Here is a 23,408-nt window from a genome sequence, read left to right as displayed (position 1 = left end):
ACGCGGGCTCGAACCCAGGACCCGAGGTCATGACCCGAGCCGGAGGCAGCCGCTCCACCGACTGAACCCTGGGGCGTCCTGGAGCTCTAACACTGTTACATAAATTTGTGCTACGGTAGCACTTACGTTAATTTGAAAAAAAAAATACTGGTACATTTATATCTGAGAAATTTTTATTCAGAATTCAAATTGAGTACACGGGTGCGGGAATCCTGCGTGCCCGCAATTCCCCTGGCCCCCGGGATGGCTTGTTGGCTGCGGGCTGGTGACCGAGGGCCCGAGACGGTGCTTTTGAGGTTTGGACTCCGGATGCCGGGGGTGCCAGGCTTGGGTCCGACCATAGATCAACGGAGCAGAGAGCAGCCTCTGCCGCGAGCGCCCCTGACTCTGCCAGACGCATGTCCCCAGCTGGGTCGGGGACGAAGGGCCACAGTCCCAGAGATCCAGAGACGCCAGAGAAGGGGCTTCAAAGGGAAACCCTCCTGCCTCACCACACTGGGATCTGCTAGCTGGGGGCCCAGGCCTCCGCACCCGCCTGCCTGGGCTGTGGGAGGAGGGAGCGGCCTGGAGCTGCTCCGAGCCCCTGGGGATGGCGTGGGGGGGCGAGGACGGGCTGGGGCCGGGTGAGACGCGAAAGCTCCAGGGCCTGCAGGCCTCTTGCGTCCCCCGGCACCAGCACCGGGTCGCCAACCAGGATCGGGAGCCCAGGAGCGGAGACCCGAGGAGGTCCTTGAAGCTACTGGGACTCCAGAGGCCTCCCTGCCCCACCCCAGGCAGCTGCCCTTCCGGGTCCTGCCCTTACATCCTGGAACGCCGGCGTTTCCACGGCCCCACACAGACCCCGTGGGGGCCAGGCCCGGATTCCAGATTCCGCTCCCCCAGGACCTGCGGGCCCCGCAGCAGAAGTGACGGTGCCGCAGCTCAGCGCGCGGCTGCTCTGAGCCCCGGGGCCCGGCCCGCCCCGGTCCCTCTCCGCTGCGGCCCAGCGCAGCCCTGGCCAACGGGCCGCAGCGGCCCTGCCCTGGGAGCCGCACGCCTGGCGAGCCCAGCGATGCTGAGGAAGGCAGCGGGGACGAGTGCAGGAGTGACGGCAGGACAGGCCACGGAGGCTGCCCCTCTGTCCCCGCGGTCTGCGCCGAGCTGGGCGGCCGAGGGTCAGGAGCGGCCGCCAGGGGGTGCCCAGGACACCTGTGCCCCGCGCCGTCCCGGCCTCCGCACGTCATCGACCCCTGTCAACCCTCGGGCTCCACTGCCACCCCTTAATAGTTAGAGAATCCGAGGCCCGGAGACATCAAGGGACGTGTCTAAGATGACCCGGTGAACAAGGGGTGGATCCAGGATTGCCGATCCCAAGGGCAGCACTGGCTCCGCTCTTTCTGCCCAGTGTTCAAGACGCCGCCGCCGCCAGCCTGAGAACCCTGTGCCGCCCTGAGACCGTCACCTCCACGCCTGGGCCTGTCAGCAGGACGGCAACGCCGGCCAGCACTTGCCGTGACAGTCAGCACGGGCATCTTGCAAAGTGCTCGGGCGGGGGTGAGAGCAAGGAGACGCTGACAGAGCAGCCCAGGCAGGGTACCAAACCCGGGGTGCCGAGGGGTTCCCCAAGGCCGCAGTGCAGAAGGAAAAGGGAGACTGGAGCTGGGGACTGGGTGCTGGGGACTCGGTGCTGGGTGTCAGAGCCGAGGACTGGGTGCTGACAAGCAAGGCCTTCCCGGGCTCCTTCCCGCTGAGGATGTCGGAGGTCTCCCTCCTTGTCTCCCGGGACCCAGTGCCACTGTTTTATGAGAAATTAAATCAAGCAATAAAATAAGGAGCCCAAGCGTCACTGGCATCTCCAGGGAGAGGGAAGCACCCGGGGAGATGAGACTCTCAGGCCCCGTAGCCACCCCCCCCCCCCCCCGCCCCGCATCTCTCGGCTGCAGGCTTCTCGCCGTGCCCCAGGCCTGGCCCAGCATTCCCTTCTGATCTCCGGGGGGATGCAGCTGGGGCCCCAGCAAGAGGCAGCAGTTCTTTTGGGAAAGCAGCTGACCTGGTCACCCCCTTCCTGCCTGTAAGGATCAGATTTGGCTTTGGTGGGCGGAAATGTTTCCTTAGCCTGGGTGAGCAAATAGGTACATCCTCATGCACGGCTCTTCTCGGTGACCGTATTCCTAACAGCACACTGACCCTCCAAGAGTTGAAAGCATGTGACTTCCTATTTCTTGGAATGACAGGAGCTTTGAGATGGAAGTAAGCTCAAACTTTGTTGTTGTTGGTTTTTTTAAATTTTATTTATTTACTCATGAGAGACACAGAGAGAGGCAGAGACACAGGCGGAGGGAGAAGCAGGCTCCCTGCAGGGGGCCTGACCTGGGACTCAATCCCGGGCCCCCGGGCGTCATGCCCTGGGCCGAAGGTGGCGCTAAACTGCTGAGCCCCCCCCCCCCCCCCCCCCCCCGCCCCAGACTGCCCCGAACTTTATGTTTGACTCCTGGTAACGTTCGGATCTTCTCCATCCCATTCCCAGCAAGCTTCGCGTCCCATTCCAGCCTCCCTTCGGATGCCACCTCTGGTGCGGAACTCCCTGTATCTGCAGGTCAGTTCTGATGAGAGGGCAGGTCCTCAGGGTTCTCACAGCCAGACGCTAACTGTTCCAGCGGAAACTCACTACCACGAAAATCTGGACGAGGGAACGATGACCATCTGGTTAATTAATCCCGAAAGGGGCTCAACAGTAACCTCTCAGGTGTCAGGTCTGAGGGACTTTTGCAGACCATCTGGTATGGCTGCTCGACCTTACAGAGGCAGAAGCACCTCCCCTAGGAATGGTCAGGATCTTCCTCGGATTGCACCGTCCGCTGACACAGGCGGAGCCCTTATTACATTCCAGAAGCTTTGGTGATTGCTTCAAGCTGCACGATTTCACTTAATTCAAGCCATTATTATTAGACACCTGCAAGGTGGCTATTGCTCGTTTTAACAAATGAAGTGACCGAGACTCGAAGAGGTGAAATAATTTTTCCAAAACCGCAGAAGCTAATTCATGGCAGAAGCAGAACCCGAACCCAGGCCTGTCTGCTTCCAAAACCCACGTCCTCAGCTACCCTGCTAGTCTCTTGCTGCTAGCAATATCCAGCTTCGTGGAACTTAACAGTGTTGGATTTTCTCCTGCGTAAGAAATCAACTGGGACTTATTAGAGGAAAGTAAAGATTCACGTCAGGCGGTGAGTTCATGTACAATGTCGAGCTTGGGCCTATGCAAGAAAGAAAATGAGAGGAATCTGGTCCAGTCGATAATTTGGTGCTCGTCTACACAGCTAGCCAGTTCCTCCCTAGCTGGTTTGTATGTGTAGTTACATGCTGAAGGCCGGAAGGGTACCTGTGATTCTCATCAGGAGACTAATTTGTTTCATTTCCTGACTCATTTGGTCTCCAGGTGAGATCATGAGATGTTGGAGATGCCTAATATTTAGTTTATAAGTACAGATCTCCCAAAAGGTCTTTTTTTTTTTTAATTTGGAGTGAGAAATTACCGTTTAGCTGGAAAAGAAGTTAACATGATCTTATTTAAAACAATGGAAAGAACCTTTTAGCAATTACTGAAAACTAACTTTCCCTAAGGCTAAAACTTTTGTTTAATCAAAGCTACTACTTGAGACTTTAGCTGTGGGAATTGATCTGTTATGGAGAGACTGCCTTTGTGTTCTTGAGGTTTTCGGTGCTGACTTAAGTTTTAGAGCATCCCAAGGCACTTGTCAAAGTTCTCATGTCCTCTCCTGTCCCCTCCCAAAATAGGCAGGAGAGGAAGTTGGCAAAGCTTCTGCATTTCCGTCTGGTTCCTCAAAGAAAATCTGCTTGGTTAGAAGGTGGGGTTTCTTATTAGCTAGAGGGCATTTGGTTAAATAATCTTTTGCTCTGCCCTGAAGTCGTATCACCCTTTGCTGCTGTCTTTCCTGTTGCGCCCTGATGGGGCCACCTTTCAGAAAAGCGAATCTCCAGGATCCAGAGTCTCTTTTTGGCCTCCTCCCGCCATCTTGGAGAGAGCTTTTCACCAAAGCTCCATGTCACCCTTCACTCAGGGCTGGTGCAGCGGGGCTGGGGGTACAGAAGGGCTGGGCTCTCCTTTTATTGACGTTCTGGCAATCTGGAAAGAGATTCTACAGATTTCTATGTGCAATGAATACCCACAGTACATGCATTCATAGGTATTTATAGCTATTTCCATGAATCTCTGACTCTACAGATTCATTGGAAGATGTGTAAGAGTGAAATCAGTAAGTCAAATGGCAATTTGGTTTAATGATTGTGATATACATTGAATTGCTGTCTCAAAAGACTGTATCAGTTCAAACTCCTACTAAGAGTTTCTGACTCTAGGGTCTATCCCCGCCCCAACCTTTGTCAACACTGGGGAACACCAGACTTTCTCATCCTTGCCAATCAGAAAAGTGAAAAATGCTGTTGGGTTCTTTAAACTTATTCTCCCTTGTTTAGGAGTGAGGTTAAAAATCTTTTCATGTATTTATTAGTCATTTGTTTTTATTTTTCTGTGGACTTCTCATACCCTTTGCCCCCCCCCCCCTTTTCTTGGTATTTTTTTACTGAACTGCGGGAAGCACTGACCTATAAAGTTGATGTGTTAAAATGTAATGGGTTGGTATTAACGCCCTTCTCCTAGCCCGTCTCTCCATGACACATGTGATGTCCACTGACCTGAAATTAAAACAGGCAGAGGAGAAGTCTTTGGTGTCCCTTACCTGCACACTACCTTTGAGACTTGATCATCTATAACCATGAGAATTCGGTGTTCCGGATGATCTCCAGTTCCAAAGGAAACAGACTATCAAGGGATGGAAAGACTTAAAAGAAGAATGTGAGGTGCTCTGAAACCAAGCCATCCTGGATCCAATCTGTTATGACAAGAATGTGATCCATAAAAAAAAAAAAAAAAACAACCTTCCTTTTAATCATTCTAGTTCAGCTGGCAGAAATCATTCCTGTTCTTAGATACTTGGGATGGCTAAAAAGCATAACCTTAGAAGAAACATTGCCTTACACCAGCTTAATCGTTCCTAGTATTTAATATTTTGCAATGGGGGGCGCATCTTAAAATGACACATTCAGAAAGGCTTTTTAAGCTAAACAAAAGCTGGGAGAATTCATTACCAGCTGACCTGCATTATAAGACTGGATAAGCTTAGGTGTTGGAAGGCTCATACTTGTTCCGCTTGAGGTTCCTGAGGATTTTTGGATGTGTGGCTTAATGTATTTCATTATTTTTAGAATTCTTTTTTTGGCTGTCTTCTCAAATATTTTTCCTGCCCCATAATTTTTCCCTTCTCCTTCTGAGATGCCTATTACTCATGTAAGGGATCATCTGATATTGTCACATAGCTCTTAGATGCATTCATTCCTCTTTGTCCTCTCTTTTCTGTTTCTCTTTCAGTCTGGGTAATTTCTAGTGACCTATATTCAAGTTCACTGATTCATTCCTTGGCTGTGTCTATTCTATCGATGAGCTATCAAAGGCATTCTCCATCTCCATCACAATGCTGTTTATTTATAGCATTTCTAACTGATTCTTCCTTAGATATCCATCTCTCTGCTGAAATTCCCCCATTTTTTAATGCATATTGTTCACTCTTTCCATTAGACTCTCTAACTTATCAGTTGTAGCTATTTTAAATCCCTTGTCTATTAGATCCAACATCTGAGTAATCTTGGAAACTGTTGATTGCTTTGTTTCTTGACAGTTGTTTTTTATTGCTTTCTTCCAGGGGTTTCATAATCTTTGATTAAAGGCTGGACATCCTGTGCAGGACAATAAATATGAAGCTAGATAATATTTATTCCAGGAAACGGGCATACCTTTTTTTTTCTGCTAGGCTTCATGTGTAGGTTTTGAAATTAATCTAGTTAGCTAAACTGGTTTTGGGTCTTACTGTTGCCATGGTTACCTTTAGTGCACTAGTGGCTTCAAATTTCTCTAGCTTTACTTTGTGCTTAGGGTAAGTGTTTTTCTCAACGTTCCTGCTCCATCCTCAGCTCTGGGCCTTTCCTGTGTACCTCAGAGAGTTTCTTTCTTCATGCTCTTGCTCACCCCTCAGCAGCAGACTGCTGTTTCTGGTGATTCAGTGTCTCTCGGCCTGAGTAGCCTGCTGGGGGTAGGGGCAGGGTTTTTTTTTATTGTTCTGATCCAGCCTCAGTCTTAAGCAGTTTTGATGTGTCCCTTGATTTTGGCATTTGAGCTTTCTCGGTAATCTTGTCCCTCCCCGCTGTGGCAGCCAAACCCTGCCATGTATTTCAGACTGTTCCTGTGCTAAAGAGAGTTTCCTGTTCTCCTCCCATGGGGGCAGAAGACCTCTAATCATCTGGACCCTAGTTGGTTTCCTGCCCCTCCTCAGAAGCAGAGGTTTTCATCTTGTACTCTTTCCCCAGTTACAATGGGTTCCCTGGGGTGACAGGATTTGCCCTTCCCCTGGTGGCTTAAGGCCACAGGGTAAAAGGTTCTGGATAGAGCTTTTTTCCCCTGTAGCATCAGCTGCTCCTACCTTTATGACTGCAGCAGTGAGGAAACTTTCTCCTGTTGTTTCACCTGTCTCCCACCCTCACCCCATCTTTCTTGAGACCACCTGGTAGAGATTCTTGAAGAGTCCATGAATTTGTGTGAATTCCTCTTATGTCTGTGGTTTTGATTGTGTTGACGTCTCCCAAGCTAGCCTACACTCAAGCTCCAGTGATTTATTTAAAATTGTAGCTGAATTCTTCTTATACCTGGTATGTCTTCTTCCCACACCCTGTCACGGAAGAACCAGTGACCATATTGTCTCTTCTCTGAAGATTCTGTGTTTTCTTAGATTTCAGGCTACTTTGTTGCCTTGAAACCTCAGCTCTTTGATGGGTTTAGGAAAAGTTATAATCTTCGAGTTTGGCTGGCTTCTTGTTCCTAGGGTAGGAGTAGTACTATTTCCAGTTCCTCAGCATGACTCAGCAGTACTCAGTCTCTCTAGAGTTTTAGGCTTATGCACCCCTCTCATCTACATGCTCCTTGGGGTGCCATGTCTTAGTTATTGATGTACCCTCAGTACTTGGCATGAGGAGGGTATCACTAAATGTGGGATGAAATGGGCTTTGCAACTGGCAGCCATGAGGTCAGTGAGGCAGCTCAAAATGTTGGCAAAGAGAGAGTGCTCCAGGAAGGACCAAAAACCATTACAAAATTGTCTTTGGAAACTTTTGTGCCTCAGATTCCTGTATCTGTGCCCATTTACGCTTGCCCTCCCTCAATGCCCTTCTCTAAAGTTAGGATCTAATTTGAGGCTGTATCTGTCAGAGGGGAATGGATGAGTCAGTTAGAGACTCTATCAAAGTGTTGAGGACCCAGAGAATTTTGATTTATGTATCTGCCAAGTTTTTATTGAGTTCTGTCTTAGTGCCAGGCACTTCTAGGTGCTCCTTGATCCTTGATCCTAAGTCCACTGGGGGCTCTGTATAAGTCCAACTGGGTGTCTATGAGTTGGGATAATCTAACTTGATAAACAACCTCAAATTTTCAGCGGCTTAACCCAATCAACATTTATTTCCCATTCATGGCAGAATTCAATGAGGCATCTGTGACAGCCTCCCAGGCTCTTTCTAAGGTTGAGCTCAGGGCCTCTCCATGCATCTGGTTGATGATTAAAGAGACCATGGAGAAGACACACCTACTTCTTAACCTTAAAGACACAGAAGTGAGACATATTGGTTTTATTGTCTTATTTGTGAAAATTAAATCACCTAGTCCCCTCCTAGATGAAAGAGAGACTGGGAAACACAGCCCCTCACAAAGATACTGCTTTGGCAGCAGCTCTACTGTAGAAGGGGAACATCAGTCTTTGCTGATGTTTGCTGTTTTTGTCACAGTCTTAGAGAGATTGTGTGAGCTGATCAATGCTGTTGATTGGTTGGTTCTAGCAAGGATTAGATCTTGAAAAGACTCCATAGAAATGCTTCACAGCTATCTGGAGCTAGAAGATATTTGGAGTGGGACCTTGGGAAGTTTAGAGTGTGAGATGAGGGGGACTTGGGATATGAGCAAAAAGATAGGTGATGTGTGAGTTGGGGATATTTGGGAGCATGAGCTAACCATTTCCTAGGTTTTGGCTACATGTGTGCTAGCTTTGCCATATTAAGTGCAAGTTCTGTCTGGCACCTAATGTCCTTCTTAATCTTGCCCCAACATACTTATCTAGCCTTTCCCCACTACTCTGCTTGCATCACATACCTCACCATCTTCCTCATAGGGCAGATCAATATTCATTCATTCCATCCATTCACTGATTAAACATTGTGCTAATCTCCAGAGAAGAGCATAAGAACAGATAAGTCTCCATCTTTAGGAGGCCACCTTGCTTATGTGCTCTGACCTTTTCAGAATGAGCCCTTGCTGGGAACTCAAAATGCTGATACCAGAAAACTTCCTTCCAGGGGAAAATATTCTTTTATTGCCCTGTAGACTCTCTAATCTGGTTCTGGCATCACACAACACAAGAGCCCCCTCTACAGCTTTCCAGCAGTGGCCATCTAGTGTTTGTTACTGATACGCCAGGGTCAGGGGTTTCACTACTTCCTGAGGTACCCAGTAGCAAGAACCAAATCCTGTTTCCCTTTTGGTTCTGCCTTGGTCCTCTGGGGCCACACAACACAAATCTGCCCTTTGGTCCACAGGGGAGATCTTCAGAGATTGGGTCTTCTCTTCTGAAAGACCTCTCACCAGACAACCCCTTCTTGAGCTGAGACCCCACCCATCTTCAGTTCTATTAAGTACACTCTGGGGGTTCTCCAGCTTCCATGGCCCAAAACAACACGCCCATTGCTATCCTCAGATGCATCCGTTCACAGATCCCTGCCCACGTGCTGAGTGATAACAAAGTGCTGCATTAAAATACAGCCTGACTCGATCTGATAAAGCCAAAATTGAGTAGGAGAGGACTGTGAAAGGCTCCTTGAAGACACTTTGCCTTCTTGCTCTTGATAACTTTAAGAAAGATTTTGCCTACATTTGAGCATATTCAGAAATGGATTTGCAAAATGTTAACCTGAGTTTTCCAGAAGTCTTAAATTTGTTTTTCTCTCTCTGCTTTGTCATTTAGAGCATTCTCCAAGTAGCATTCTTGTAGGAAAAAAAAAATAGTTGGAAGCTTCATACAATATACTTTGACGCTGTAGTGGGCAATAAAAATATGGCATCTGTTTAATTGATTCTAATTCCCATGGGAAATGTGTGTGAGCAGCATTTTAAAAGCTCTCGCTTTGCCTTTGGCTTCTCTTTATGTCCCATTTGAGTAATTTCCTCTCACATCCTTCTGTCCCTGGCCTAGAAGCCTGGTAAATAAGCAAGCCTCCGAGAGATCTAGAGAGCCAGCAACATCCTGGAAATCTGGGGCCACAAGGTTAAGCACAAAAAATGCTCTTTCCAGAAAGGAATGACGGAATCTGAGCAACGGCCTTGGCTTTCAATCAGTTCTCGTCCAGCTTTTCCCACTCTTTTCCTCCCTGCCCGCCCCCCTGCCCGCGCCCCACCGCTGTCTTGCCCAAGTCCATCCTGCCGCTGGCGTGGGCCTCAGTGTGTCCCCACAGCCCAGCTGAGCCACGCTTCCTGCCCGGCTCTGAGAAGAATGCCTGTCAGGAAGCTCAATTATTTCGAGAATGTGAAATACAGTATTTTAATGGAGCCATTTTTCACGTCACTCTAGAAGAAAGGATGTAGCGTTTGTCGTGGTCTATCTGCAAATGAGTCTTGTTCACACCGGGGCACCTTCCTGGTGTCGACACCGCGACCTCCTGGTGCTTTTCTCTCCACAAAGCAAGTCTGGCCGCGGCGTAGGCCCCGCAGGTGCCGTCCAGGGAACCGGGGCAGGGCTGGCAGCGGAGGGCCCGGCCTTGGACCCCATCCCACGGCTCCGGGGTGAGCCACGCTCCAGCAGGACGTCACGCAGCGGGTGGAATTTATGTCTAGGGACCGCACCTGGTCTTACGGTGAGACCACGATGTCAGAGGCAGGCAGGAGACACCGGTGCCCCTTGTGCTACTGGCCTTCCACCAAGCCGATAAGGTATTCGATAGCATTTTACTTTTGGCTGATATTCTTCCCATGATGAGCCAAACCCTCTCCAGCCAGTAGCCACCCAGTTCTTGGCAACAAAAGACGGTTCCCGGAAGTCAAATTCAGTGATTTTCTCTGTCTAGGATGGACCGTTGATCAAATTCTTCGTTAAAATAGGTTTACATTGGTCACAATAATGATAAATAAAGTCAACAATTAAAAAGGCAGAGTGGAAAGTATAATTCTAACCTCGAGGCTACTGAGCGCCAAATACATCACCTTGGAATTAAAAAAAAAAAAACCCACTTCATGTAGCAGTCGTTGGCTTTCCCAGAGGAAACTGAATTATACAGACATACTTTGAGTATGTGTGATTTTGCTTAAAGCATGTCTCCTGGCTCAGACACCTAGTGCAAAACCCAATCAAGTCAGTGAAATGAATCATCCTTACTCTCTAAGCACTCTGCGAAAGAGAGCTCGCTCTTACTTGAAGCCAGAAAAGAAACGCTTTTATGAATCACAGCTTCCTGTGCAGTGTGGAGCCCTAGCATTCTTGCATTGGGAAGTAAAGGCAGCGAAGGGAATGGGGTAGGGAAAAGCCGAGTCACTGGACTGAAGGCCAAAGTTTTCCCCTTCCTGTGTCTTGCGCTGGCTCAACACCAGCTCTTGTGCCTGCGTCCACCTGCAGAGAAGAAAGCGTAGAGGTCCACGTAGACCAGGAAAAGGGGAAGTGAGAACGTGAACACATATCCTGGAGTTGGACGTGTTTGGGTGCATGTTTTGCAGACGTGGAAAATGTTGATAATGGTTTTTTGACTTTGAAGATGCCTTGACCCCTGCTGCATCAAAACGGACTTCACCAGCTTGGAAGAGCAATGTGACTAGTGTCGGTAATGTTCAAACCAATCACTTCAGCCACCCGCCCCTTTCCCCTCCTGTCCCCCCCCCCCCCCCCGCCGACAAATTCATGGGAAGTCCCACCCCACTCAGGTCTTCTCTTCTGCTATGCTCCAGGAACTTTCTGGCATTCTTAGCCTGAAGGACCCTGGTATGGACTGAAGAGAGGAGGGTTCTGCTCAAGGAGAGAGGTCTGCTCCTCTGCAGTCTTACAAGTCGACTGAGGGGTGGATCTACTTGGAGTCCTTGCAGGATCTCAGCCCGACCTTCTGATCATGTGGATCTTCAAAGGCAAGGGTCAAGGGGTGCTTCGGGGCTCTTCCCCCCCCAGGAGGCTCCTGGATCTGTACAAACCCCTTCCCAGAAGAGGGCAGTGGGGTGGAAGAGGGACATGCTCGTGACTGATTTGGAAAATCTCCAAGTCTGTGACTAATTCTAGGCTTAATCCTTCCCTACTCCCAAGTAGAATTCCGTGTCCGTGGTGGGAAGGTCTCATAAGACACAAGGAGACATGAATTTTTCCTGTGTCACTTACTAGAGAACTCGAGGCTTGTGGCAAATACTTTAATGCTCAAAATTTATTCCAGAGAAATTTACCTCCGCCTCAGGTATCTGCCCCAAGGAGAGGAGACACCTGGTAGTGGTAGTAACATTATTTTCAGGTCTGTGCACCCAAGCACATGCAGGTCACAGTGTATATAAGTGTATACAACCTACTTTTTTTTTTTAACTTTTTTTTAAATTTTTATTTATTTATGATAGTCACAGAGAGAGGGAGGCAGAGACACAGGCAGAGGGAGAAGCAGGCTCCATGCACCGGTAGCCCGATGTGGGATTCGATCCCCGGTCTCCAGGATCGTGCCCTGGGCCAAAGGCAGGCGCCAAACCGCCGCGCCACCCAGGGATCCCACAACCTACTTTTTAATAACATGTATAACTACTTTTGTTTTTAGTATATATAACTACTGTGATTGGTACTTTTTGCCCCAAAACATTTTATTTAAAAATTTTCAATCCAAAAATAATAATAAAAAAATAAATAAAATAAAATTTTCAATCCTAGAGAAAAGTTTCAAGAAGAGTCTAATGCTGTATACTTATGATACTCTTCTACACCTATATACCCTTCAACTAGATTCACCAATTTTTAATGCTTTACCATTTTTGCTTTGTCTCTCTCTCTCTGCATACACACATACCCATTTACATATATTAAAAAGTGTATATATGTACACACACACACTCAATTTTGTTTAACCATTTGAGAGTATGTCACAGACATCATGATTCTTCCCCCTTTATGCTGTGTCTACAAGGAGGACCTTCTCCTACAAGACCATATCATTTTGAGGAAATTTAACATTGATACAAAACTATTGTCAGGTGTATAATCCATATTCAAGTTTTCCCAGTGGCCATTATAGCTGGATTTTAAGAATATCTAGGATACAACCAAGGATCATATACTGCATTTAGTTGCCATGCTCTCCAGTCTCTTTTTATTTGGAATAGTCCCCTCAACATGGGTTTTCATCTTTCGTGACAGTGACATTTTTGAGGTGTCTAGGCAAATTGTTTTGGAGAATTTGAATGTGTCTGCTTATTTCCACGTGATTTGTTTTATGTTGAACATTTTCAACAGGAATAGTACATGGTTGATACCATTTACTTCGCTGGCATCTCACGAGAGGAGCAGCACTGTCTGTCTGTCCCATTATAGAGGACAGCGACGTGTGACCGTTCCGTCGTGGTGCTGTCGGCCAGATTTCTCTTCTGCAGCTACTATATATTTCAGTTGGGAAGAGTATATTGAGAGAACATTCTAAATACTAATAATTTAAAAATATACTGTTAAAAAAATAAATAAATAAAAATAAAATAAAAAAGATACTGTTAGGAACTGGCTCACATAATGGTGCCCTTTATCTCCCCTGTTCCCTCTGTTTCCTGACAGGATTCCACAGCCATCCACAGCACTGCTCTGGCAGGAATGCACTAGTCCGTTTATACAGCTGCCCAGTGTTGATAACCAGCCGGTTGCTTGTCCACACTGACTCACATTGGATCGAAGGCCCTCATTACCCTCACTGGTTTAATGATATTCTCTGATTAAACTTGGCCAGCTGGCCAGCCTAGAGGGAGCCTCTGTGGACTTTTCCTATCTCTCTCTGGGTAGGGACTGACCTGCTGCTCCAGCCTCTTTTGAAAGAGTCCTTTTCATATTTGCTTTCCTCCTTTATAGAGACGACAAACAAGTGGATCGAAAGTACAACTCATTTTCCAAACTCATCTCATAAACATGACACAACATTAAAAACACACCAAAAAGACCAAGGAATTTAAAACGAGGGAGATTATGGTGTAGAAGACTGGACTGGGAGTCAGGGCGCCCGGGTTCAAGACCCAACTCTTGGATTCATAGACCATGTGATTTTACCATTTACCTCTCTGAATTTCAGGAGGTAAATCCTATTTATGAAAAAAATCCTATTTATGTTGTTAGTACATCAAACAAAAGAAACCAGGTGAAGTTCCACTGAATTGGAGGATCACTTTAGGTTATGTTAGTAACATTAGCTCCGTGAGGAACACCTCAAAGAAATCATTGTACCCATCAGGATAGTCCTGGGGATGACTTGGTAACAAGTTCTTCCCCAACCTCAGAGACTTAATATAACCGAAACTTCTTTCTTACACTGTATATTTGTAGGATTGGTATGGCCCTGCTTCACCTTGTCTTTACTCCATGACCTGGGTGGAGAATAAAGCCCCTGTGTGTGACATTGCTGGTCTTATGGAAGAAGGAACAGAGATGGCAAGCTACATCCTGGGTGTTAGAGCTTCTCAGTGGCCAAAATAAATCATGCGACCATGCCGGTCATTACTGAGGAAGGAGGTGCCGTCCTCCTGCTGGAGGAGCATCACACGAGGGACCGTGAGACGTCTGGCCACCAGCAGCACGGTCTATAGCAGAACTCATCCTTCAAAGCATCTGGAAAAAAAAGCTCAGTGATAGGCCTTTGGGCCCATCTATGTGGAAGTATTTTCTCAATGTTAAGTCACCATAAAGCCGTAAACAGATTAATCAATCAAATATGAGCTCCGACTGTTAATCTGTAGTCCAGCTACTTCTCACACGGCTCTGTGGTGTGTTCCAGACCAGCAGCAGCAGGGAAGCACTGATTTAATGATTGAAGATTCTCCAAACAACACTGGGGAGGCCGGCTAGGCTCCTAGGTGGGGAGCAAAATACTCATTCTGCTGATTTCACAGGCTTTCTGGGGGTTGAATATGATGTCATGTGTAACAAGACCATGTCGCTGGCAGCAGGAACTCCTGAGGAGTAGGGAGTAGAGTTTACTCCCCTTGGGATCCCCAGCGCCTAGCCCAGGGAGCATGTAGTAGAATCTAAATGAATGCTGATGAGATGAATGATTAAATGAGGACACATGCAAGGAAATTGAGTTAGGGTAAGAAAAAAAAAGCCCAAATCTATATTTGAAAATGATGGTTAAACTCTTCTTATGGAGTCAGCATAACCTTAATTGAGAAAAATGATCAAGGTGGAAACATTACAAACCAACACTTCTCATGAAAATGAATCCAATAGCCTTAAACAAGGAACTTTACTCATGGTAATGCAGTAGCTCGTATTGGGCCAACGCTCCTGAAGCAACAATTATACGCTCTGAAGAAAATATTTAAAAGAATAATAGTCGAAGACACCTAAGAGCAGATAGAAGCTGGAGGAGGATTCACATTTAGAAGAAAGGGGTGGTGCAAGGTGAGCCATTGTTTTTTAAAATAGTTTTTTATTACATAAAGAAAGGAAGAGTATGAGAGAAAATAAATGAAAGCAAAAGAAAACTTTAATTTTTCTTATTCTTAAGTGAAATAAAAGGTAACTGTTTAAGTAGTAATAGTAAGGAGGTATTGGGTGGATACAGCTCTGGGTAAGTGAAACAAATGACAGCAGTGTGATGAGGGATGGGAGAGAAAAATTAGGAATCCCCTGTTATAAGAGACCCCTCATACATGTAAAGTGGTATAATAAAGGTATATCCAGATTAGTTTAAAAATGTATATTGCAAACTCTAGGGCAATCATTACAAAATGTAATAAAGAAATATTATGTTAAGAGAAGATATAAAGTGAAATTATATGAAATGTTTATTTACAACCAGAAAAGCCACAAAGAGGGAGGGAAAGAAAACCAAAACAAAGGACAAATGTAATAACAGAAATAAGTTACAAATATGGTAGATATTCATCTAACACTATCCATGATTGATTTGAATGTGAATAGTCTAAATGTATTAATTAAAAGGTTGTCTGAATAGAAAAGGACTCAACTATGTCACTTCAAGAAACCCATTTCATTTTATTTTTTTGACATTTTAAAAAAGATTTTATTTATTTATTTGAGAGAGAGAGTGTGTGTGAGCACAAGCTGGGGGAGCAGAAGGGAGAGAGAGAAGCAGACTCTCCACGGAGCAGGGAGCCCAACCTAGGACTCAATCCCATGACCCTGGGATCATGACCTGGGCTGAAGGCAGACACTTAACCAACTGAGCCACCCAGGCGCCCTGAAACCCACTTTAAATATAAAGACTCAGGTTTGCTGAGCACAAACAGATGGAAAGAGATATGCCATGCTCATGCTAAATGAAAGACAGCTGGGATGACTATATTAATTTTAGACAAAGCACACTTCAGAATATAGAAAGGTATCAAGGATAAAAAGTGTCATTACATAATAGTCAAGGGATCAATTAATTCTCCAAGACATAACAATCCTAAATGTGTGGGCACCTAACAATAGAACATCAAAATATGTGAGTCAAATTCAAAGAGAACTAGACAAAATCCACTATTATAGTTGGAGACTTCAACACACCTTTTTCAGGAATTGATAAATCAAGCAGATAGAGAATCAGTAAGGGTGTAGTTGACCTGAATGGCATCATCAATCAACTTGATTTATTGACATTTCTAAAATACTCCACCCCAAAGCAGCAGAATTTATATTCTTCTCAAGCTTACATGGACCATTTGTGAAGATAGAGCACATCCTGGGCCATGAAACAACCTTAACAAATGTAAGGGAATAGGAATCATACAGTATGTGTTCTCAGACTGCAATGGAACTAAATTAAAAAATCAATAACAGAAAGATAGTTGGAAAAATCTCCAGATACCTGAAGATTAAACAATACACTTCTAACACATGGATTGGGTCAAAGAAGAAGTCTCAAGAGAAATATTTTTAACCAAATGAGAATAAGAATACAACTTATCTAACTGTGTGGGATGCAAAAGAAGGACTGCTTGCTGAGACATTTACAGCATTGAATGTATATATTAGAAAAGAAAAGATTTAAAATCAATAATCTAAGCTTCTACAGTAGGTGTAATCCTTAGAGAAAGAAGAGCAATTTAATCCTAAATCAAGCAGGAGGAAAGAAATAAAAATTAAAGCATATATAAACAAAATTGAAAACAGAAAATCAATATAGAAAACCAACAAAATCAAAAGCTGATGTTTTGATTAAAAAAATCAATAAACTTGATAAATCTCTAGGCAGACTAACCAGAAGAAAACCCCAATATTAGAAATAAATGAGGGGGATCCCTGGGTGGCTCAGCGGTTTGGCGCCTGCCTTTGGCCCAGGGCCTGATCCTGGAGTCTCGGGATCAAGACCCATGTCAGGCTCCCTGCATGAAGTCTGCTTCTCCCTCTGCCTGTGTCTGCGCCTCTTTCTCTCTCTGTGTCTCTCATGAACAAATAAATAAAATATTTTTTAAAAAGAAGCTCAGGCTCTGGGGAAAGCACGTCCCCATTCTTAGCGACAGCACCTTTCTTCTCTGCCTTCTTCTTTAGGTCCCTCCTTTGGCTTGAGGGTCACTACCTCCAGGAAGCCTTCCCTAATCCGTGCCTCCTCCCTGTTAAATACTCCCGTCGCCCCCCTATTCCTCTGTCATCAACATCGGCCTACGTGTCACTACTCATTCAGTGTTTTGTCCACAGGTTTCAGGCATCTGGAAGGCAAGGATGGCTCAAGCATCGCTGCATCCTCTTCACAGGACACAGGCCAGCCCAGACAAAGCATGCGACGAAGAACTGTTGCGCCACATGAATGCAGAAGCAAGAGCCTGATCTTCACAGGCCGGGAAGCAGATGTCGGGCGAGATAAGGTTCACCCAGGTCACCACGTCAGCCACGGCCGTGCCCCCAGGCCAGTGCCCCCAGGACAGGGTGCCACTTGGGTTCCGTCCCACGGTCAGCGGGCAGGGGAGCGGCTGGAGGGCCACCAAGGCCAGAGGGCACTGGTCGTCGTCCAGGAGGTTTGGAGGGGTCCCCCTGCCCCACTGGGCTCCTTCCTACCCGCCGCCACTTCACTGGGGCGTTGTCCCCTGACACTCGTGGTTTCTTGGCAAAAATCAGAAGTGTTGAAAGGTTGACACCATCCAGTGCTGCCAAGCGCAGGCCCATCCTCACGCTGGGAGGCCTGGGAAGCCTGGGAGGCCGTCAGGGGGCTGCACGGGCCACGGACACACCAAGGCCTTTGGGGACGGCTTGGAGCACAGTGGCTGTGAAACCAGCAACCGAAGGTTAATGGGACTAATCACAGCTGCATCCTAATAATAATAAGCACAGCTGCAACTTTTCCTCCTGACCCCTTTTTGTTTGCCTTTAAATTTCCCTGAGTCTCCCTCGTGGGGGAGGCGCGAGGCAGAGTCGAGTCTTGCCGGCGGGCCCTTGCTGGCTGCCCGTCCAACCCCCCTTTCTGTGCTGCCCCTGGACGTCTCAGGGATGGTCTTTGCTGCACGGATTTGAGTTCCGTTAACATCTGACACGTCCAGCCAGGAGCTCCTTGCCTGAGGTTCGTCGGCCCCCAGATGTGACCGGAGCCCAGTGATGAGTCCGGCAGCTGCCTAGGCCCTTTGCCTCAGGACACTCCCGGGCCCCATTCTGACCAAGAGCCACCCACCTTCGGAGCTTGGTATAATTTTTGTGCAAGGAGACAGGTTTTGGTTTCAGTTTGGATAGACACCTCCTGGGAGGCACTCCGGGTGCCGAGGTACGTGGGCTTGTTTCTTCCTCCCGTTTGGTTTGGCTCTCTTAGGTTTCTTCTATTTGGTCACTTCCAAAGAGGGGCTTTGGGTTCTCTTAGCCTCCTTTACTTACTTGATTGAAAAAAGTCTGACTAGGAAGCCATTTGTTGGGGTCACTGAAGCTCCAACTTCTAGGAAGGAACCAACGCTCACGGAGGTCCTTGGGGCCCCAGCTGGTTTGTTTGTTGTGGCAGCTTTTGGGGTCTTTGAATAAAACCAGCCATGTTCTAATTGGAAAGTAGGAAATGATCATTCAGTCCCCGCATGCAGCTCTCTGAGCTGTCTTCTCCAAAACTGGACAATCTTCTTATTTATTTTTTAACACTGCCTGGCCACAATATTCATTAGACTTCATTGAAAAATGACAAGTTAATAGATCCATAAATTATAATTCCATCTTGCAGTTATATTTGTTGTGTAAAAGGGAGATATTTGGAAATTGGCTTTAAATTTTGTTTGTATCTTGTTTGTGTATTTTTTATGTGTGTCCATTTATGTTGTAAATGTGAAATACTTTCTCTACGTCTGGACGGTATTGCTAAAACTAATTTGTAAAGGCTCTACTCAGTTGATTTAAAGGCAAGCGCTTATAAGAATGGGGCATTCTAGAGCTCAAAGGTACAAACTAACCCAAATGTTTTTCAAGCTCTTGAAAAATATGCAGTATTAGGGATCCCTGGGTGGCGCAGCGGTTTGGCGCCTGCCTTTGGCCCAGGGCGTGATCCTGGAGACCCGGGATCGAATCCCACGTTGGGCTCCCGGTGCATGGAGCCTGCTTCTCCCTCTGCCTGTGTCTCTGCCCCTCTCTCTCTCTCTCTCTCTCTCTCCTCTCTGTGACTATCATAAATAAATAAAAATTAATAAAAAAATTAAAAAAGAAAAATATGCAGTATTAAAGCTACCTTAAGGTTGTTGGTCATTTCCTTAGAATTATCAGCATTAAATGTAAAACTTATTCCACCTGTTAACTGAGAGTCAAGTAAGTTCGTGTTACCTCCACTGCAAACTTTTCAGAGAAGAAAAAACCTCTTAAAACTTTGTCTAATGTCTAATGAGGTTCTATGCGTAATCTAAGAACAAACAGATGCGAATAATTTTAATAAGTGAAATAATAAGGGAAAGGACTCTGTGCAAGAAGGATGAGACTGGTTATTTAAAGAAGGAAAACCTACAACAAAATCTGAATGTAAAAAGCAAAGTTGTAGGTTTGTGAGAAGGGAATCTTCGGCAGGGACTTGTGTGTGTGGTTGGGGTACTAAGACTATGGAGTATGGAAAGACGTTTACTAGGATGTGATCAACACCTGTAAAGAGAAGGACACACCAGAGGGCAAGGTTAGTCAACGTTGTGCACTAATACGATATCAACAGAAGTCTTAGCTGCGTCTCTGAGGAGTTCCAAAAGTCGGATTACCCTTTGGAACCATCCTAAATTGGGGCTAAAGGGATGGACTTTTGCAAGAATCACTGGAGATGTGACCTCCTGGGAAGAGAGCATGCCCTTGGCAAGGCAGCCCCCACACCCGTGGCGTCTGAGAGGTAAGGGCCATTGACTGCATCCCCCACAGCTGAGAGCCCTTCGCTCCTGATGGGGATCCTGGTCAGCGTATCATGCGCCCACCATGAGAACTCAGATCCACGCAATCCCTGGATGTCTTTGTCCCAATAAGGACATATGGACATGGGAGATGACTGAGAGGAAAAAGGAGAGACTGCATAGATTTTTTTAAAAATTCATCTTCTTGGAATGAATTGATTCTTAATATCTGATATATACTCGTATAAGATTAGAATTTGTTTTTTTCTGTTAAAATGACAGTTTTCTAGGGGGTGTCTGGGTGGCACAGTTGGTTGATTGTCTGACTCTTAGTTTCCGTTCAGGTGGTGATGGAGGTGAGATGGAGCCCTGCCTCGAGCTCTGCACTCAGTGTGGAATCTACTTGAGGTTCTCTCTCCCTTTCCCTCTGCCCCTCGCCCCAACGCTTGCGCCGTGTGCACTCTCTCAAATAAATAAATAAATAGATTTATTAATTTATCTTTCTAAAATTTTCTAAACATTTAAAAAATAAAATGACCGTTTTCTTAGAATATTGGTCTAAATTATGAACAGAAGTTTTTTTTTTTATCTTTAATCTGCCTGGAAAAACAAAGTTCTGATGGTTTGTCTTTGTTGGGTCTTCGACTACTTAAAGTTGAATCTTCTCAATATTAAAAGAGTTAAATTTTATTAACATCTATGTAACCCTCTACATTGCCTTTTGAACCTCATTGCTACCTTGGCTATTAAGTATTAAGTTGTATCATCTGTAATACTCTTTAAAATGTGCTTTAAAACTTTCTGATATTTCAGACAATATCATAAAATTCAACTTTGAATGAAGTCTTTCTGGCTTGTTTACTTAATATATCAAATTACATGGGAAACACTGTCAAATAACTGATAAACTTTCTTGGTTTATGTTGTATGGGTGAAAGATATAACAGCTCCAGGAATTCCTAAGGTTTTGTTATGTCACACCATAATTATTGAAGTGTGCCAGAGTAGTGACCAAATTTCCTTGTCAATTGTGTTATCATTGAGGCTTGTCCTCTACGGTTATCGCTTTACTCTGATGTTCTTGCAAAAGTGTTTCAGCTTTAAGAAAATTCATAGAACGGATTTCTTGACAACTATAGGTCTCCGATAATTTCTAGAACTAGTGGGAAAACTGCACTCAAAAAGACGTGGAACTGAATGAATTGAGGAAGAGAAGTTGTCAAGGTCTCAAATGCTAAAGATTCCTTTTGTAGATTGAAGCAAATTCTATTAGCAATAGCAAAGGATATAAATCAAGGGCTTGCAAGGCTTAAAGGGTTTCCAACTGATGGAGTTCTCACTTAAAGACCTTTATGCCATCCAAGAGATTCAAGCCGAAGAAAACCAGCTTGGACTCATTGTCAACTCACCCTGTCATTTTTGGTCATGAAGTTGTTAAAGCAGGTTTGACATTAGCACTCTTTAAAGAAAGCCAAAAATATGCAGATGACACCCCAAATGAAGATCATGACCCCTTACTCTCTGAAAATGTGACTGCAGTAAGAACTGGGAAGCTAAGAACCGTTAGCAGTTCCATGGTAGCTTATATGAATAGTCGAGATTCCAATACTTCTGTACTTGAAGTGGTTTCTGAAACCATCATCAGAAAGATTAATGGTGGTTCCTGGAGAAACAGTAGATCCAATCTCCTACCAGCTTTTTAGAAAGTAAGTTGGTTATTCTCGACAATGTCTACCCAAGGCTATCTGCAGAAACTGCTCGGATCCTTTAAGGTTTTTACCTTGAGCTCCAGAAACGGAGCCAATGGTTAAACAGCTTGCCAGTCACTACCACACACCTGGAATCTCTGACTTGTCTAACAGAGGCACAAGCAAGGTTAGAATGGAGAGAGAAAGCAACCACAGAAGATGCTGAGGGTTTCAAATTCATCAACTCTGGCAGATTGCCAAAGAGGTAAACATTCAGTTTGTTGACATAAAAGTTGGGAAGAGGGGGAAGGAAGAGGGGAAGAGGGTTTTATTTATTTTTTAAATTGTATTTATTTATTCATGAGAGACAGAGAGAGAGGCAGAGACGTAGGCAGAGGGAGAAGCAGGCTGCCTGCGGGACTTGATCCCAGGACCCCAGGATCATGACCTAAGGCAAAGGCAGACGCCCAACCCCTGAGTCACCAGGGTGCCCCAGGGGAGAAGGGTTTTAATCAATAAAAATAACCCTTCCATAATTAACCCATTAAATGCTTTCTAGGTGGAAGCATCTTTGGAGGATTTTTAATCTCCTACAATATTATACCAACAACCATTCAACAGATAACTATGTCATTTTGTCTGGAATCAACAGCCCTCACTGTGACAATAATAGTTCTAATAGGCATTAGAACTCAACCTCACAACACAAAACTTAAATTTATCCTTCAAGCGTATTTAAATTCTCAAATCTCTTAGGATATTTTCATGCTCTTATATACCACCATAACTATGGTCCCATAACTATGTAATGCAGCGATCCCCACAGCTTCTTCATTAAAATCCTGAATCCCCCATGTTGTAGACCACTCAATCTCCTATACCATTGAATTTAAACACAATCTCTACATCATCTTCCTTTAAAACATTAAGAGCTACCGCGATGTCTGTTACCATCCCTGAAAGAAATATTTCTAAAATGGTCTTTCAAATCTCAGTAGCTTTGGCCACTGTATAACCAAAAACCACAAGCATTGCCCCTAAATAAATTTAAAAAGCTGTTAGATCTAAAAAATAACCCCCCCCAAGTGCAATACAATACTGTAACCAATACCACCCCTCAATCCTAACCCACCATACGTCAGAGAAAGGTTTGGAGAAAAACCTACAAAACCGATTATAAAAATATTACTTAAAAAGTACAATATACATGATTATTCCCCCATGGAACTTGACTATCATTGATGACATGAAAAATCATTGTATGTCAACTACAAGAACATTAACGACCTACATCTAAAAATCCTACCCATTGATCAAAATCATTAGCCTTTCATTGCCTTCTAGCCAATCAGACATCTTAGAGTGATGAAACTTTGGGTTCTCTTTTAGGAGTTTGTTCAGTTCTACAAATTTTAACAGCCTCTTCCTATCTACACATTATATATCAGATAAAATAACCGTCTTTTCATCAGTAACTCTTATCTGCCAAGATGTAAACTATGGATGAACATCAGCATACATGCTGATGGAGTCTCCATATTTCTCGGCTTATTTTTGTATGAAATGTGAGGCAAGTACTGTGGGTCCCACACCTTCTCAGAAACATGAAACATCAGAATAATCCTTATTCATAGTGAAAGCCAAAGCAGTATAGGCTACATCCTACCATAGGAACAAATATCTTTCGAAGGGGCAACTGTCATTACATGGATACTAGCCTAGTAGAACAGACAGGAACACGATTCTTAGTGGAGAAAATGATCTAGCCTGATTCTTTGCCTTCCACTTCGTCCTCCCATTCATTATTTCAGCAGCTGTAGCATTCCATTTACTATTTTTCCATGAAGCAGGATCTAATGGGTCATTAGGAATATCGTCTGAGTCAGACAAAATCCCATCCCACCCATACTACGCAAGTAAATATATTCTAGGACTCTTATTCCTTATTCTAACACTATCTGCTCTAGGACTGTTCCCCCCTGACTGTATAGGAGACCCAGACAGTTATACCCCAGCCAACTCCCTAAATACCCCACGACATAATAAACCAGAATAATACTTATTTGCCTATGCAATCCTTCACCCGATTCCTAATAAACTTGATTATT

The sequence above is a fragment of the Nyctereutes procyonoides genome, unplaced genomic scaffold (assembly GCF_905146905.1).
Source record: "Nyctereutes procyonoides isolate TBG_1078 unplaced genomic scaffold, NYPRO_anot_genome, whole genome shotgun sequence".
In the NCBI taxonomy this organism is placed as follows: Eukaryota; Metazoa; Chordata; class Mammalia; order Carnivora; family Canidae; genus Nyctereutes; species Nyctereutes procyonoides.
This window is presented reverse-complemented; position numbering follows the sequence as displayed.